General features: G+C 37.4%; 1 protein-coding gene across 5 annotated transcripts in view; it reads left to right on the forward strand.

The window, feature by feature from the left end:
• Nucleotides 1–16071, forward strand: part of TOX (thymocyte selection associated high mobility group box) — a 221249-nt gene that overhangs the window by 54795 nt on the left and 150383 nt on the right. The window contains exon 1 of one of the 5 annotated variants that reach the window (XM_064507504.1): nt 8878–8961. The exons of the other annotated variants lie outside the window; for them this stretch is intronic. The gene's annotated coding sequence lies outside the window, so the exon portion shown is untranslated. Of the gene's footprint in view, nt 1–8877; nt 8962–16071 lie in introns of those variants that run through there. 5 annotated transcript variants of the gene reach the window in all.

Here is a 16071-nt window from a genome sequence, read left to right on the forward strand (position 1 = left end):
GCTGTCTCTTTGTCCGACTGCCAGTCAGTCTGAGGAAGAGTTAGCCTGTTTCAAACTTAATGCGGTCTCAAAGTCTTTAAGTTCCTACAAACTTTTGTGAAAGTACATCCTGCATTTGAGAAGAGATTTGTTAGTAGTCCCACAGCTGAGGCACAGGTTCTCGTGTGAGTACAAGCAGACTACTAGGTGCATGAGAATCCACACACAAGTCAGCTGCAGGAAATCAGGTTTCAAAAGTTCAGAATTGTTGCGACTTAGGGGGTTTTTTTGGTACCATGTTCTTTTATAGTATACTGTTGACATTTAACAGTGGTGACATTTCCTTTTTTGTAGTGACATATTCAGGAGAATATATTTATACAGGAAAAAGCAAAATACCGAATCTCTAACAGGTCACATATACAAATACTTTTGACTTAAAAAAATCTAAGTTTTATGGCTCAGTCAATTCTTAATCACGAACTTTTAAAATTTACAAGAGAGTAAAAATGAAGCACATGGTCCGATCTTCTCTATTTCACTGCTGTTTTTTCGGGCTGAGGACTTTTCTTTCATGATGAAGTCAGGATCTGATATCTCAGTCACATGGGTTTTGACTACAGGTTACCTAGGAACAGTAGAGCAATTCTAAACATAAGAAAGATGAACTTCGACCTTCTTTGTAGCAGATGGAACATTTTGTGAGCAACTGGTCATGTGTAAATGTTAACTTGTTTGCCTTTCTTAGTAACCAGCAAATGAACAACATATGCCTTTATTTTTCATTTTGCAAAGACGACGGTTCATTTGGGGGGAGGTGTTTTGAAGAGTGTGTTCTTCAAGTGCTCTGCAAAATTACATGAAATACTGTGTTCATTAGAATAGAATAAAATCTGTCTGTATTGCCTCTGTATCAACTGCACAGCATGTTTTGAAAATTAACTTTAACAAACATTACTTATGTCTGTGGTTGTCAACATTTAATTAAGAAGGCCCTCTACATTTTGGGAAGACACTGTTTGTATATATGTAATAAAAGGTTCAAATTTAAATACTATACAATTAGTTTGCCTGAAAAAAATGACTTTTGCAGACCCCTACAATAGACAGTTTAAAGAAATAACTATTCTGTGTTTAAATTGTGCTTCTTAGTATTTTAAACAGATGGCAATGGCTTTCCTCTTGATTATAACTTTGAGGCATGCTTTACTAAATGGAATCAGCGGGGTTCATTAAGGTCCCATTTGATGTATCAGTATTATAAAAATACCATGTTAATTATCCTCAAACGTTGCAAGTTACCTCCATTTTCCTGCAATCAGAAGATGAGAGAAACCCTGTGAAGCAAATTAGTCCTAATTGAAAGAGGACTGATTAATATTTAAATAAGGCATTGTGTGAGGGATTCTGCCATGAGAAAAATAGGCTGAACATCTGAATTAATTGCATAGCAGGTTAAATTAAATTTCATATAATGGGTTGGAAGATGAGTTGGCACAGTGCTTTAGCAGGGAGCACAATGGCTGAAATACCAGTCTTTTCTTTTGCTCTTGGCTGGATTCCACCGAGGTCCTTGTAGCCCTTACCTCTTTGTTGTCTTTCTTTCAATACAAACAAAGGTACTAACAGAAAATTGCAACCACATTTTAAAAAATGTTAATCCTTTTTGGGAGACAGCACCTGTCTACATTTTCTCCATTTCTCTTCCACCTTGGCTGCAAAATTGGGAAACATTAGTATCTTTTTCCTTGCCAGGTTTAATGAGGATTGATGTCATAAAATGCTAATGGCTGGAATATAGTTAGAACTGTGCTATTAGTGGGTTATCACTGTCTGACATTTTCACTGCACAGGAGCATACATGTGGAGCCTGTTTAAAGTGACTGGGTTACTTAAGGGTCCCTGTTAGGGATATTTAATCCAACATAAATTACTTATGCACTTTGTTAGTGTTCAAAGGAAGAGTGTCACGTTGTACATGTTGGCAGTTTTCCAGTCAAGAGCTGTTAATTACTGTACAGCTAGTGAATACATTTTGTGGCAATAGAAGCCAAAGGGGGAAAAAAACTATATCTATATTCCATCTCGCTAAAAATGAATAGATGGGAATGCAGAGGAAAAAGTAGACTGAAGTCATTTTCGCCCTTAGGAGTTACAATGCCATTTGTTTTCATTTTGAAAATAAAAACAAATGACAGTATGATTCCCTGAGGGGGAAGTACTTTAGTTATAAAGAATCCCTGCCAAAAACAAGCTATTATCTATTTGTATGCTGATAAGAAAAAAAGCATGTTCTCCAAAGCTCTAATTCATCAACGTACATCTCTGCAGAGTTCAAAGTTCACTTAGATACTATTTGCTTATCATATTAAATGCACGTGATAACCAGGAAAATGGCTGATAACTATGATACTTTTTTCTTTTTGACATACTATTTAGTCTAGTCAAATTGTTTTATATTGCCACTCTTAAATTAACAAATACTGTTCTTGCCAAAGCTTGTGGGGTTTTACTGACGGAGAGGCCCACTAAAAAGCAAGTGTCTGATATTATCATGTAGTCCAGCTTTGGGAAATAAGTCATAAGAAATAACTTTGAGTAACTAAACACATTTTCTAAGCTCATTTGTATATTTAGCCTATGGATCATGTAACTGTGCTAGGGGAAGAACACACAGTTCTTTTAGAAAAGTTTCTTTATGGTCTACGAAAAAAAGCCTGTTACACCCTTGATCGCTACAAAACGGAAATAAGGTTTGAGTATGGCCTTAAGTAATATCTTTATTTCATTTTATTATCGAACTGTGGTGTTACTTATGAAGTTGTCCATAGGAAGTTCATAAGGAAGTTAACTCCATTTTCTGTCTATATTATTGACATTGCTAAAGGCACAGTAATATGCATGATTATAGTTACGTAAACACTCCATTCCTCAAATGCATCACTTAGGAAGCTACAAGGGAAAAAAGAAATATCCCACCTTTGCACGGTAAACTATCATACCAAACCGGGTTTTTTTGGAGCTGAACTTAAAAGTTTTCTTTTGAAGTGTTCTGCTAACACTATCATTACAGTCACTATTCATTTGACTATATATCTTAAAATACTCTTTCTCCTTGGAATTCATCAGACCTTGAGTCTGGCAATCTCTATATACATCCTGAAATACCCAGCTGTCCTTTCAGACTTTTCCTGGTGAGATTTGATCCTGTGGATGGAGAGGTGGATTTGGAGACTGAAGTGTTTTGTGGGTTTGGAAAAAATGCCGAAAGCTGTGTTATTTTTCGTGCCAGGACTCCATATAGTCTTTACAGGCTTGTTTTTGTGTTTGCTTAATGCATATTGTTGACATCATAAATACATCACGGTTATTTATAACTTTAAATAGAAAGTGCCTGAAACATTTGCACTGTATATGCAGCTAGTCCAGGTGATCAAGGGTTCTCACCAGTGCCCTTTGCTCTCCCTCAAGATTTTTGTTAATCTGTAACACTAGCTCTTTGTAGTTGATCTTCATATATATTGTAGATCTTCAGGGCAGGGACTTTATTCTGTGTTTGCACCATATCTAGAATAACTGAATGGATTTGGCTTTCTGGTAGGGGGTTACTAGAGTATAAACACAAGATAATATGTTTTGTAGTGAGCTTATGCCCACTTTCACAAAGAGATAATCTGCATTTCCCATCAAGAATCCCTGAATCGCCACCTAGCTGCTTTGTGTCTTTAGCATCCCAAAATACCCACACAGGGAGATGCTCAGTTCTTTTACTGCTCAAAGCCGTAAGTGCAGCTATTTCGGTGAACAACTCAATTTCTTTCCTGATTAAGGCTGTTGAGGATTTACAAACTAGGCATTTTTACATCCTACCCAATAATTCCTTTTAAGGCAAAACAAACATGCACTTCCTGAACAGAGGCCAGAACCCAAGGCTGCCTCCTGATTAAGGGCTGCAACCAGTAGAAAAGGGAATCTGAACTTTTGCTTTCATGATTATCATATCTGGTGTCATATCCCATTTCCTTTTGTACATCGTAACCTCTACTTTGGAAAGCTCTGCTATAGGGCGTGATACAAAAAGTGATACAGCCACACCATTACCTTAGGTCTACTCCAAAGGGAAGTTGAAGGCCTACCCATGGGTTGGACTTCTGGGCTGTAGACATGCAGCTGAATTCAGTCAGGAGAGAAGCAGAATTTTGATCTCATCTCTCAAATTGTTATTTTTTCCGAATTTCATTCTAGGTTCCTCGCTTCTCCTCTGCATTGTTTAGGGGACTAAAGAGGCTGATGCAGCTTTTCGGATTTCACTTTGGGAGCTGTATATGTCCTTTGCAATGCTCACTTGCATTTCCTAAGCATATATTTGAGAATCTTAAAGCCTAGAATAGGTGAATTGAAAAATGCAGATAAATAACTAGATCTTTTACTTTTATTAAATGCAGACTTTTTTGTTACATAGTTTTCATTCATTTCCTTAATAAAAACTCAATCTTTCTAGACAGTATAACATAATTTAATTAAAAGATATGACAGTGTTCAATATCTTATTAATTAAAGGAGTCACATTAATATGAATCACTGTTTGGAATCTTTGATACAGATTGTTTGCCTCTTATCAGCAAATATTTTTTTGTGTAATCCTGTGCCTAATAATTTTCAGCATAAAGATATGTATCAAGTAGGACTTTATATTGCAGCTTTGGTTCTCTGTGGCCTCTGAGTTTCTTCCGTACCTTTTCATTTGGCTCTGAGGGCTGCTTATGATGAGAATGAAGCACTAGGTGTGCTGGTATCCAGGTTGCATTTGGACCTTGGATATGAACGAGCTGTTTGAAACTTAGGCAAGAGCAAGCTGAAACTGATAGGATGAAGAGTCGTATGGGTTTCTTTCTCTAGTCCACTCTCCATTTGACAGATATACAAATTAGGCAGAGCCTGCAACATCTTCGAATGCTTCTTCCTATTTAGACTATTTCTGTTCTTCCAGAACTTGACCACAAAAACTAATTCCTTGTGGAGTTTAAATGAGAAGACACTTTACAGAATATTTCTAAACATTGGTTCTATGTAACTGTTTCGTACAGTAAATTCATAACTCCATGTCAAATATTGATAGCCATTAATGACCATATTCAGATAAAGAAATAATGAATTGCAGCTTAGTAGTGATGTTTTTGCTACAAAACTTTCCACAAAAACTGTACTTATCTCAGTCTATGGAAAAAGTAAAATGATGAGAAGTGTTAAGCAGATTCTTGGATTCTTCTTGGAGCTATGTATGACTTATCTGATAAGCTATTTTTCTTTATGAGGCTTGTGGGTCTCTGCGCGTGTTCAGAGATGAAGCGCTAGACATCTGGGCAGTAAGCTATTAACATAAAATAAGAAGATGCCTCGATTCTTTCATTGCTAGGCATCAACTGAGTAGACATTCTCAGGAACACATTTGGATCTCCTTTCTGAAATTTGTGTGAGTACCGTTTTAGGCACTTGAGTTGTTAGGTTCCAGCCTTCAAGAGCAGTTTTTCTGAGATTTTTTTAAGCAGCAGAGTAGCGACCTAGCATGAAAAATTTTAGAACAAAGAGCATGTGGTATCAAAGATTAGGGTGAGAGTAAACACGTGTGCTTCAGTGTCTGGAAATTCATAAATTGTCATGTATCTCAAAAGGCGTGGTAATCTTTACTAACAAGTGTTGCTTTTACCAGGTGCAGGTGACTGGGTTTGTATAGAATTAAGCAGACCTCTTCTGGTTCCCCCCAACTTTAGAACTGAGTTTCAAGTTTAAATAAGGGCAAAACTTAAAGCAGATGTTTTCCACTGGACTTAGTCAGACTGCATGATCACTGACCATTGACATAGTTTCCTACCAACAAGATAAATCCATGAGGTGTTGGCATAAGTTTAACCCAGGGTTGTGTAGCACAGTCCTTAGCCATGACCAAGCTATTTATCCTCAAAACCTCACTTTTCACTATCTTTCTCCTGCCATATAGAATTGGAAGGAAAGCACAGTTGACAATTACATCATTAAAATATTATCTCGAGTTGATTTAAGGGTAATATATCATTTGGACAGTGCAATATAAATATCTCATATTTCAAGAATACACATGGGAAAATTTTCTCACTAAACATACTCCAGTTTCCTGATGCCATTCTAATTTTTTCATGGATGATAAGCACTCAGATTATACAAAAAGTTTTGATGTCTGCATTTCTAATCCCAGAAAACATGAAATCAGCTGAATATGTATGTTTCAGCAATCTTAAAGATTATTTACACTGTTATGATTAATGTATTTTAGAAGTGTTACTATGCAGTTTAAAATAAATTAACAATCTGCTCAAAATCTTTGGTATGTAGATCAGATGCTCCAATCTGTCATTCATACTGTATATATACACATATATATCCACATTTATTTACATACAGAATTCTGTACTTCCATCAACTTTTTACTTTCAGAATTTGAGGTATAATTTGTCAACTATATTTTTATGGGTTTTTTTATTCTGTAGTATCTTTTTATAGCATTTTATTACTAGCACTTTCTTTTCGAACTTCAGCTTCGAATGCACGTCCACCAAATGTGTGAATCTCCCTATCTGCAGGGTGTCCGTGTTTGTTTCTGAGAGGTTCCAAATTGGTAGCAATCAGCTTGAAAGTGTGTCATAGCTGTCAAATCTCAGAATAGACCGTGGATGATCTTATGACTGATTTAGCACGTCCTGGGAGCCAACGTAATACAAAATAATTGGCTGTTTTCCCCTTCTGTGTTTGATGGCTAGGAACCTGATCCTCAAAGACTGTGTCTAAACTAGGGGAATCTGTAAACGCTTTCCAGACTGCCTGAACTGCATGTGTGCCAAGGCTGGGCCCGTACCCTCAACTCAAAGCATGATCGGGGAGCTCCCAGTTTTCTCGTGCATGCTGCCATCCCACAGGAGGGAGTCGCTGCACACACTGACCAAGCTGCTGGTCTGAGGAGTTTGCTAATCAAGACCCCAGTCTAGGCTGGGGTGAACTTTTGGACAGTAGTTGCTGATGCTTGGCTTGATCTAGCTTCCCCTATAATCACCATAGGGTGCCTGAGACTTCTGGGATTAAAGTACAGCCCTTGACTCTGTCACATCACCACCGCTTTCTTCCCCATCGTGCTTCAGCAAGTGCGGAAGCAAAAAGGTAGGCACAGAGGCTACCTTTCGGAGTAGCTCTGGTTGAATCAGTAGAGTTACAGGTGTAGGTGGAGATGCAGGCTTCACCTGCACCTTCAGTGATGACTGGCTTGTGTCCTCCCTGTATTTGTTCATGCAAACACAACATGAAACTGCAGGTGAAACTAGATCATAGAAACACAAATCAGGAAACACTTAAGAGGATAGTGGTCTCTGCACAAACTGTTGCCTGCTTTGTTATTCTTGGGTGATGGCTCTTGAGCTGTGATACTTGTTAGAGTTTTCACTATAAGAAGAATTATGTGTGAAGGGGCATCATACAGTTCTTCTACAAAAACAGTAGTAATGAAAATCTATTATAATACCTCTAGTTTTGACCCAATCAAAAAATATCCTTAATGAGTCCCACTCTGTGTTGGGACTAAGTCATAATTTACGGCCATTTATTTAGGCTAATGATACTTCTGCAGCTCTTCTATGTAAAGATGATTACAGTTTGAACATGCAGGACGTGGCCTAACTGAAACCTAGTAAACGTGTGTATGATCAGTTGTGTGATGATAACTTGAGGGTACCCTGTTTTAGGCCTACATTCTGCAAAGTGCAGAGTGTCTGGTGGTGGGTAGGAAAGGGCAGAAGTGGACAGTGCCCAAGCAAACCATGTGTGCTGGTGTGCCCTGGGATGGACAGCACAGCCTGCAGAATGACTGGTTGTGGCTGGAGAGAGAGTGTGGTCAGGGAAACTGGGTGCGTATCAGTGCTTTTATGGAGCGTTCATCACAGTTTTACCCCATTCCCCGGCAGCGTGTCTTGCATGAGGGCAGCAGTGCAAATGTCATTTGCCCCCCATCAAGTTTGAACAGAACCCCCTTGCCCGACTAGGGTAAGCTAAGCCTATAATAACATGTAAATATTTGCCTTGTTATTAGTGCACATCTGGAGACTGGACCATCTTCCAAATGTAGACAAATCCCCAATTTTTGATGACAGAACATAGCAGAAATTCTGCTACCCTCCTGCAGCACTGAAAAACGTCTAAAACATTCAGCAAAGCAATTTCTTTGTTAAATCAAAGTGCACAGTGTTGACCCTTTGTTAGAACACCGTTAGGCATTTTTAATAGGAGTATTGTGAGCACTTGAGAAACTGCATAATGAATTTCAAGTATTTCACTATGTGTTTGTTCTGGTTTGTGCCTTCACAGTCAAGAGGGGCATAGTATATCCTTGAAAATAATGTTACTGAGTAGTAAGAAACTTTTCAGAATGCAAGAAGACTAGTTCTTTGGAGAAAGCACATAGTATTTTCTAATTATAACACTTAATAGTAATGCTTTGTTTCTGTTAAAGCACTCATCTTCTGAATGTATCATCAAAATTTATCATGAAAACTTATATTTTGATTGCTAACATAAATTTAAAAACATCTGCAAAGAACACTAAGCTTTGTCATAGCACCATAAATAAAGAGAAGTTAATTTTAAGATGTCATGTAGAGAGATTAAATATAATTCATTTCCCATTCAGCATTTTCATATCCTCTCCCCTCAAAAAGTGCTCATGACAATTTTTTTGGAGTTTCACAGTCAACGACCCCAAATACCTCCCCTCACACCTTTACAAAAGGTGTAGTCTGATTCTCAGTTACCCCGTGACTCAGTTACTTCACTTCTTCCCCACAGGGACGGGAGTTCATGCCCTACAGAAGCAAACTTTGACTTATACGTGCCCTAGAACTCCGCTCTGTAGCCAGAGGAGTGTAAGTGAGCTGTAGTACAAATGACAACCTGGCCAGCAGCTAGGTAAGAACGAGGGGTGGTTGCGGTTCTGGGAGCTTGCAGGATGAAAAGGAGTTGCCAGCATACTGGGATACTGGTTTCTAGAACATGAGTCTGACATGGAATTTTTTTGCAAAACCTCTCTCCTTTTCAGTACGATTTATCTCTTCTTAGTCTCTAGACAACAGCAAACTATTATTGAAACTTTAAAAATCCAAAGGAAATTGAAATTATTTTGAAAAGTCGTGTGCTTTCCACATTTGGTCAGTTTTTCTGTGTGAGATCATTAGTATTTCATTGAAAGGTACATAATAAAATTCTCCTAAGTGGGAGGGGAAGAAGGGAATGGATGGAGTTATGGATGAAATTTGGAAGATTTAAATCAAAGATCATAATAATTCTGAAGTGTTTGTACAATTGCATTATGTTTTAAAGCATTCTATATAATTCAGCCTTTCACTCACCGCAGTAGCTACTGTCCCTACATGCTGGGAATTTGTTTTTATTATAATGACATATAGGAATCAGCATTCTGTGAACTAGGAGTTGCAGAAGGCTTTCCATGGCTAGCCACAGTGGACAGTGAGGCTAGAAACACAGCTTACCTCTATCCCACTCACTTTAGCAAAACACATTTTATGGATTTCTTTGGGTGGGAGAAGGCAGCTCATCATAAGTTATTTTCAAAGCATAATTGAGGCTATTTGTTTAAGGAAAAATCAAGAAGCTAATCTTAGCACATAAAGGGGGAGATAAGAAAGGGGAAATGCTATTGCTTCTTTTAGGGCTGTGCAGTATCTTGTTTTTCCTGGAAGAAAGGAAGGATGAAGAAGGTGACTTCCTGTTTCGTTAGACCAAGAACTTGGTGTGTATTTTGCAGCATGTGGCAAACATTTTGAGCAAAGCTTCTGTGTCCCCTCCGCATGCAGGTTAATGGCAAGGGTGAGAAGGGGCTGGGATCCTGGCTCTGTCTTCCAAAGAGCTGCTTGCTGCTTGCACCCAGACCATATTGTGCTTTGTCGGGTCTCCATGAGTAACACCGCATATCCTGGGGGCAGACGGGAGAGGATGGAGGAGCAGGACATGGATTGTGATTCTGAGCCACGTTCTGCTTTTTGGTCTGCTCCGAGGAAGCCCAGCGACGTGGTGCTTCTTGCTTTGGAAAAGTCCCTCTGAGTCACAAAGTTTTGCAGTTGAGGCCAAATAAATTAAAAAGAAAATGCAAGGTAGTGGGTTGCTGCAGGATCGCCAACTTGGCCGTATTGTTCTGCCTCCTCCAGCTATTTAATTCGTATGATCTGTTGCTTTCAGTATGATATATGCATATATATATATATGTATTTTTTGTTCATTTGATTACATTTTGCAAACTAGATTTGTGCATATTTTAAATCTGTATGGGACATAGTACAGGCAGTATACAAAATAGTTAAATGGTGAGATTTTTCTTATTTGAAATGAGTAATCTTCAAGCAGATTTATCATAGACTTTACAATATTAAAAAAGTTTATTTAAAAGTGCCAATTATACATGCAGACAAATGAAAAACATACTTGCTTGTTAGGAATGTGAGTTTTGATTATGAATTTGTCCCACACATACATAAAATTTAGTAGTACAAAAGAAATTTTAACTATTTTGGGGGCAGCTAATCACTTTTACGTTGTCTCATACTTTTGACAGTGGTTTGTATGCGCTAAGTAAAAGGTAGGATGAGTGGCCTATTTCTGTCTGTTTTCATTACTGTGCTCTTTCTGTGTGTTCCATCTTATTCTCCGTATATGCCTATTGGGACATTAAAGATTCTGTAATAATTTCAATAAGATCAGGGTTATAGATTTTTTGTTCCACTTAGTTGTTTGCTAATAAACCTGCATCTGTGTTGAAAGCTAACAAACTTCTTATTTAACATTGCACATTTTTTTACATGATATATTAGAGAACATTTAAAAATGTCAGGATTGTGCAATTTACTGTTTTCCCTTGCTATTGTAATAATCTCAAGGTAGCTTCTTAACTGAAAACTCCAGAGTCATCTTCATCTCTTTGAAAACATAGATATAAAGCTGTTCTGTTTGTGATTTCAGAATCGAAAGAAATTGGAACAGTTTGAGATATTGCACTGTAAAGCCTATTACAGTTTTAGCTCTGATACAAAGTGTGTTCTGTGGTTTCACAAATAAGAATTTGCTAAGCTGGAGCAGTGCAATAGTATGTTTTTCACATATGATTACAGGGTTTTCCATAATATGAAGTTCTTCAACATCTGTGATACAATACACAAATTTTTAAAGCTATTTCCACCATACTGTTTAAAATTATAGGAAAAGCCCAGAGTAGGACTGAGGACTAGTCTTCATACCAGTTAAAGGACTGAGGTGTGCTAAGGCTAGTCCTGTCCACCTAATGCTTCAGGTGCGTGCCCAAAACCAGCATTTGGCTCAGCTGCCCTGCCGCTTTGGAAGCTCTGATGTAGTTTTTAATATTAAAGTTCCCCGGTGCCTAAAATTATACTTATTCTTAAATCCAGAAGTGCTCATTTCTGACAGTGCTGAGTAAATCATTGTCTTTCTCAAGCCTACGTGCTGTGAAACTGTTCTTGGACGAGGCAGGCCCTTTCCTGATATCACTCTCTACGTTGAAGAGGGATCCCAGGTACCGAATCCAGCTGTGGATTCTCTAAAGGCAGTGCTTGTCGTGTTCTCTTGGTGTTGTTTTGCAGAGCATGTCTTAGGAGGCGGTTGGCAGTTACTCAGTCCATATATGATTTGGATGTTTAGTGCCTGCGTGAAGCAAAACTATTAACATTAAATCAGATCTGTCACTTGTGCAGGGATAAACCCTTGTGCAGGGATAAACCCTTTGCATCTCAAGCTTACTAACTGGATATTTTCTCTGACTTTTTTGCCCATTTTGCAGTGACAGTGTGGCAATACCTTCTTAAAAGAATCTTTTATCTTAGGTACCTATCTAGAAAGCTGTTCTTTTGTCTTCTGGATACTGGCTTTATAATTGCCTAGCAAGTGTTTTTACTTAAAGTTTGAAGGGACAGAGGACTTCCTGGCCTTGTCATGCCTTTTGGAAATTGTGGTGGGTGTCACATGTATTTTATGTTTTATAGTGAAAGCTGCTATTAGCTCTACTCAATAGCCAAAGCAATTTAGCCAGCTGCTTTACAGATGAATTGCATGTTTGAATTCTGGTCTTTCCTGAGACCAAATGGAGTTCTGGGGCTTGACCTTAAAAGAAATCTTTTACTATTTCTTGGTGCCAGACTACATATAACTCTAGATCCTCAAATTACTGGATGTCCAGTGCTAACAGATTTAAGGAAGTGTTAAGTGTCTTTTGAGGATTTGAGCCTCCAAGTTTCCTTAACTCTTGAGACATTCCCCATCAAAAACTGTAAATTTCTGTCCTAGTTAGCACTAGTCCATACACAGCTGGAGTGCTTCTAGGAAGGATGAGGACAAATGGGATATCATCTGGAAAAAAGCAACAAGAATATAAGAGCTAGAGCATTAACTCATGAAGAAGAGTGATGATAACCACTTCCGGTTTGTAAAAGGGATGAAGATCCATTGTTTTTTCTTGTCACTGGAAGAACAAAAGGATAATACGTTTAATTTGAAGCAAGGAATATTTAAGTTGTATATTGGGGAAAGCTTTTTAGATTAATGAAATGCTGGAGCAGGGTAGATGATAGAAATATTTTAGTAGCTCCTTCACTGGAGCATTTCTTTTTAAGAACAGGTTAGGTGATAATCTGTCAGGAAGCCCCTACAGACACCTAGCTATGCACCAGTGGAAGAGGCTGTAGGTCACCTTGGGCCTGTGTAGCCATTACTTTATGAACAAATATTTGAGGGATTGGAGCATTATGAGCTGTCACATCTTTACCTCCTCTTTGACCATATAGGAGTTTAAATCAGGCATATACTAGTCTCATTGCCTTTAGCCCCCCATGCAAACTCACAGGGGAAGGGCTGCTATTAGAGCTTTTTTAGGATGACCCTATCGTATCAGCAGCTCCAAAGATGCAACTTTTAAGGTTTAGCTTTCTAACTCCAGTTGCATCCACCTGGCAAAACTCCTGTCACCATGAATTCAAGTTTTGCGCCCTAATCGATGCAGATGAGATCCTACAAAATATCCTGGATAACAGATCAGTCTTTTGTTGGTAATCTGATACTTGCAGATTGTGTTGAAAGCATCTCATAATCTTATTTTCAGTAAACTACTGAAAACAGAATTTATGTAGTCTGACACTATGAATCCTTCCTTTGGCCCTTGATCGCTTCTTAATGCTTCAAGCATATTACTTGAAGTGCAGATATACTAGAATTGGATAATATTCCAGTACTGGTTTTACTGATGACGTGTTGCAGAGATGTTTGTATTCCTTATTCCCTTGCTTAGATAGGACATTCCTTGCTTTTCCTACATCATTACTCTGGCAGTTCATATGTGAGTGTCTTTCCCTCATGACTGTTTTCTAGCCTGCCATCATTCATTTGTAAAAGCGACCTATACAAAACCATGTTCAAATGCAGTTCAAATGAGTCCACTTCCCAGGTGATTTTCTATAGCTCATCCTCCCTATTCGCTATCTTCAATTTCATCAGCTCTTATGTTTCCTCCAAATTTTACTACGTAAGTGATAGAGATACTGCATAGCATCGACTTGAGAATATGTCATCCCTAGAAACATTTCTCTGACTGATATTTCCCCGTTTGCACTTATTTTTTGTGATCTATCAGTTAACCAGGTTTTGCTCAATTTATTATGGATTATATTGAATTTGTACACTATTAAAAAAAAGCAAGATGAAATCTAAAGGGTAAGACAAATTTAACTGTATTATGTCAGTTCACCTATCTTTATTATTCAAGCTTTTGATGTCTTGAAAAAGTAAGATTTTTTGAGAAGACCTTTTTCCATTAAATCAAGTTCAGTATCATTATTTTACCTGTCCTTTTAGTATTTATGGTTGCATCACTTAGCAGGCTTTGATGACTTCAGATTCAGGTTACGGTGAGTCTTGTCTGATGTTATTTGATTTATGCTTCTAAAATATTGGTATATTTTCTTTTTTGAAACTTCTCCAGTGCTGCAGGGTATATTAAAAGAAGGTGGGGGAGGGCTCCAAGATCTCCTAAGGCAGTTCTTTCAGAATACCTGGGTTCTCACAGCAAATGATGACTATCACCCTACCTCTTTCTGAAATAAATATTAGATTCAGGTCGCTTCTGTATCAAGACTGATCATCTTATTATCAGCTTTTGGGACCAGAGCTGTACTGTCACCCAGATGTCATTGGTTCATGATTCTGTTTAACCATATCAGAGATTATTTTTTGTGGAGACCATTAGCTTCTGTAATCAACTGTCTGTATTTCTAAACTGCTGATTTGCATTTGTTTCTTTAGGTTTCCACATCTTCTCATTTGCCAAATAATAAAGAAAAAAAAATTGCTCCCTCCACTCTTCCTCTGAGCTAGGATGGTTTTTCAGAAAAAAATCCTTCTTTCATGACCGCAGAATTGTGTAATTTTTATAGTCTAGTTTTTTGAGTAATCTTTTATATTAGACTGTAATTGCTCAGGGTTTTTTTTTTTTGCAATTGTTCTTAAAATCATTTTGGAACATTGGCTTTTTAGAGAGAAAAAAGTATATATGATACTGCTTGCACATTGTAATTGAAATTCATTTGCGAAAACTCGCACATTTGCAATCACAGGTTTTAGGCAATGATCAAGTTATCTTTTTCTGTCATATTAAGGTCTAGTACAGAGTTATGTTGTTTGGTTTACTTCTTATGTATTGGGAAGAGATCTGTAATTTTTAGAAGCTTCAAAAATATTTTATCAACAGTAGCAGGAGTCTACCAGCTTATATATTCAAAAATCCCTGTGATTTTTCTACATATATAACCATATTTATAAATAATTTTTAAGGAATCGCTCCCTGTTGATGACTATAAAAGACCTGATACTGTCATCAGTCAGATACAACTATCATGAATTACCTGTAAGTCATAAGCATGTAAATGATGTCTTTAATGTGGGGTCCCACACCGTTGCTTCTCCTGCCTGACTTTACTATTTAGGTTTTACTGATTGGTTTCAGTCATGTAAATCATCATCCCAGTTTTCAGTCCTATGAGATCATGTTGGATTTCCTTTCACCAAAATGTAATTGTAATTTGTAATTTTTCTTTTTCATTGTCCTTGTTGCTGGCAGAAGAATTTCTTATTTTCATAACTCTCCCTTTTTTTTTTTAATGGTGTTACTTTAGGTCTACATTTTATGTATGAGTATGTGTATTAAGCAGTGCTTTAGATGCTTTTAGATGCTACGTTAAAACTGTTAAAGCTCTTATTTTGGGGTACAAGTAGAACTACTTAGAAAAATCAGAATTGTAGAAGCTCAATCCTGAGAACAAAACACTATTTTACAGGTTTTTTTTTTTTTTTTTGGTTTAACTTGTGGTTGTTATGTAATGAAGAATATATACAGACTCTCTCTCTTTCTCTTCTCTTTGCTTAAAACAGATCAAGGTAAACAGTTGAAGCAGAAGGAAACCAACTGTTTTTCCATTCACCTTATTATTGAGCTGTGGTTAAAAGAACTTCCTTTTTGGTATTATCAAAAGATCTCAACTAAAACTTCAGTTGAGCATGGAGAAGAAATAAACTCTTTCAGGGATGGGAAAATACATAGAGGCACTTGTCCTTGATTGCTTAATGTAAGCTAAAAAGTATCATGTCAATTGTGATGTGATATTTTTATAAATTACCCTTTGTAGTATGTATGGCAGAAAATACTAATATTTATTTTTATGCCTTAACTTGTGATTTAGTGTTGAAATTCTGACAAAATGTTTTACATTATTGATTATCAAATCACGGTTTGTAATTTTAGCAATAGTAGTATAAAATAGAAACACTAGCAGAACTGAGAACAGGCACTATTTTGGAAACATGAAGTGTGAAGCCTTGCCCCATTTAAGTTGATAGCAAAACTTCTGCTGACTTCACAGAGGCCAAAATTTCACACAACGATTGTAACCAAATAAGAAAGAGCAGCTAGCAGAGCATTTCTGGGTGATCGTTACATGCCTCAAGAAGTAT

Source organism: Dromaius novaehollandiae, chromosome 2 (assembly GCF_036370855.1).
Source record: "Dromaius novaehollandiae isolate bDroNov1 chromosome 2, bDroNov1.hap1, whole genome shotgun sequence".
In the NCBI taxonomy this organism is placed as follows: domain Eukaryota; kingdom Metazoa; phylum Chordata; class Aves; order Casuariiformes; family Dromaiidae; genus Dromaius; species Dromaius novaehollandiae.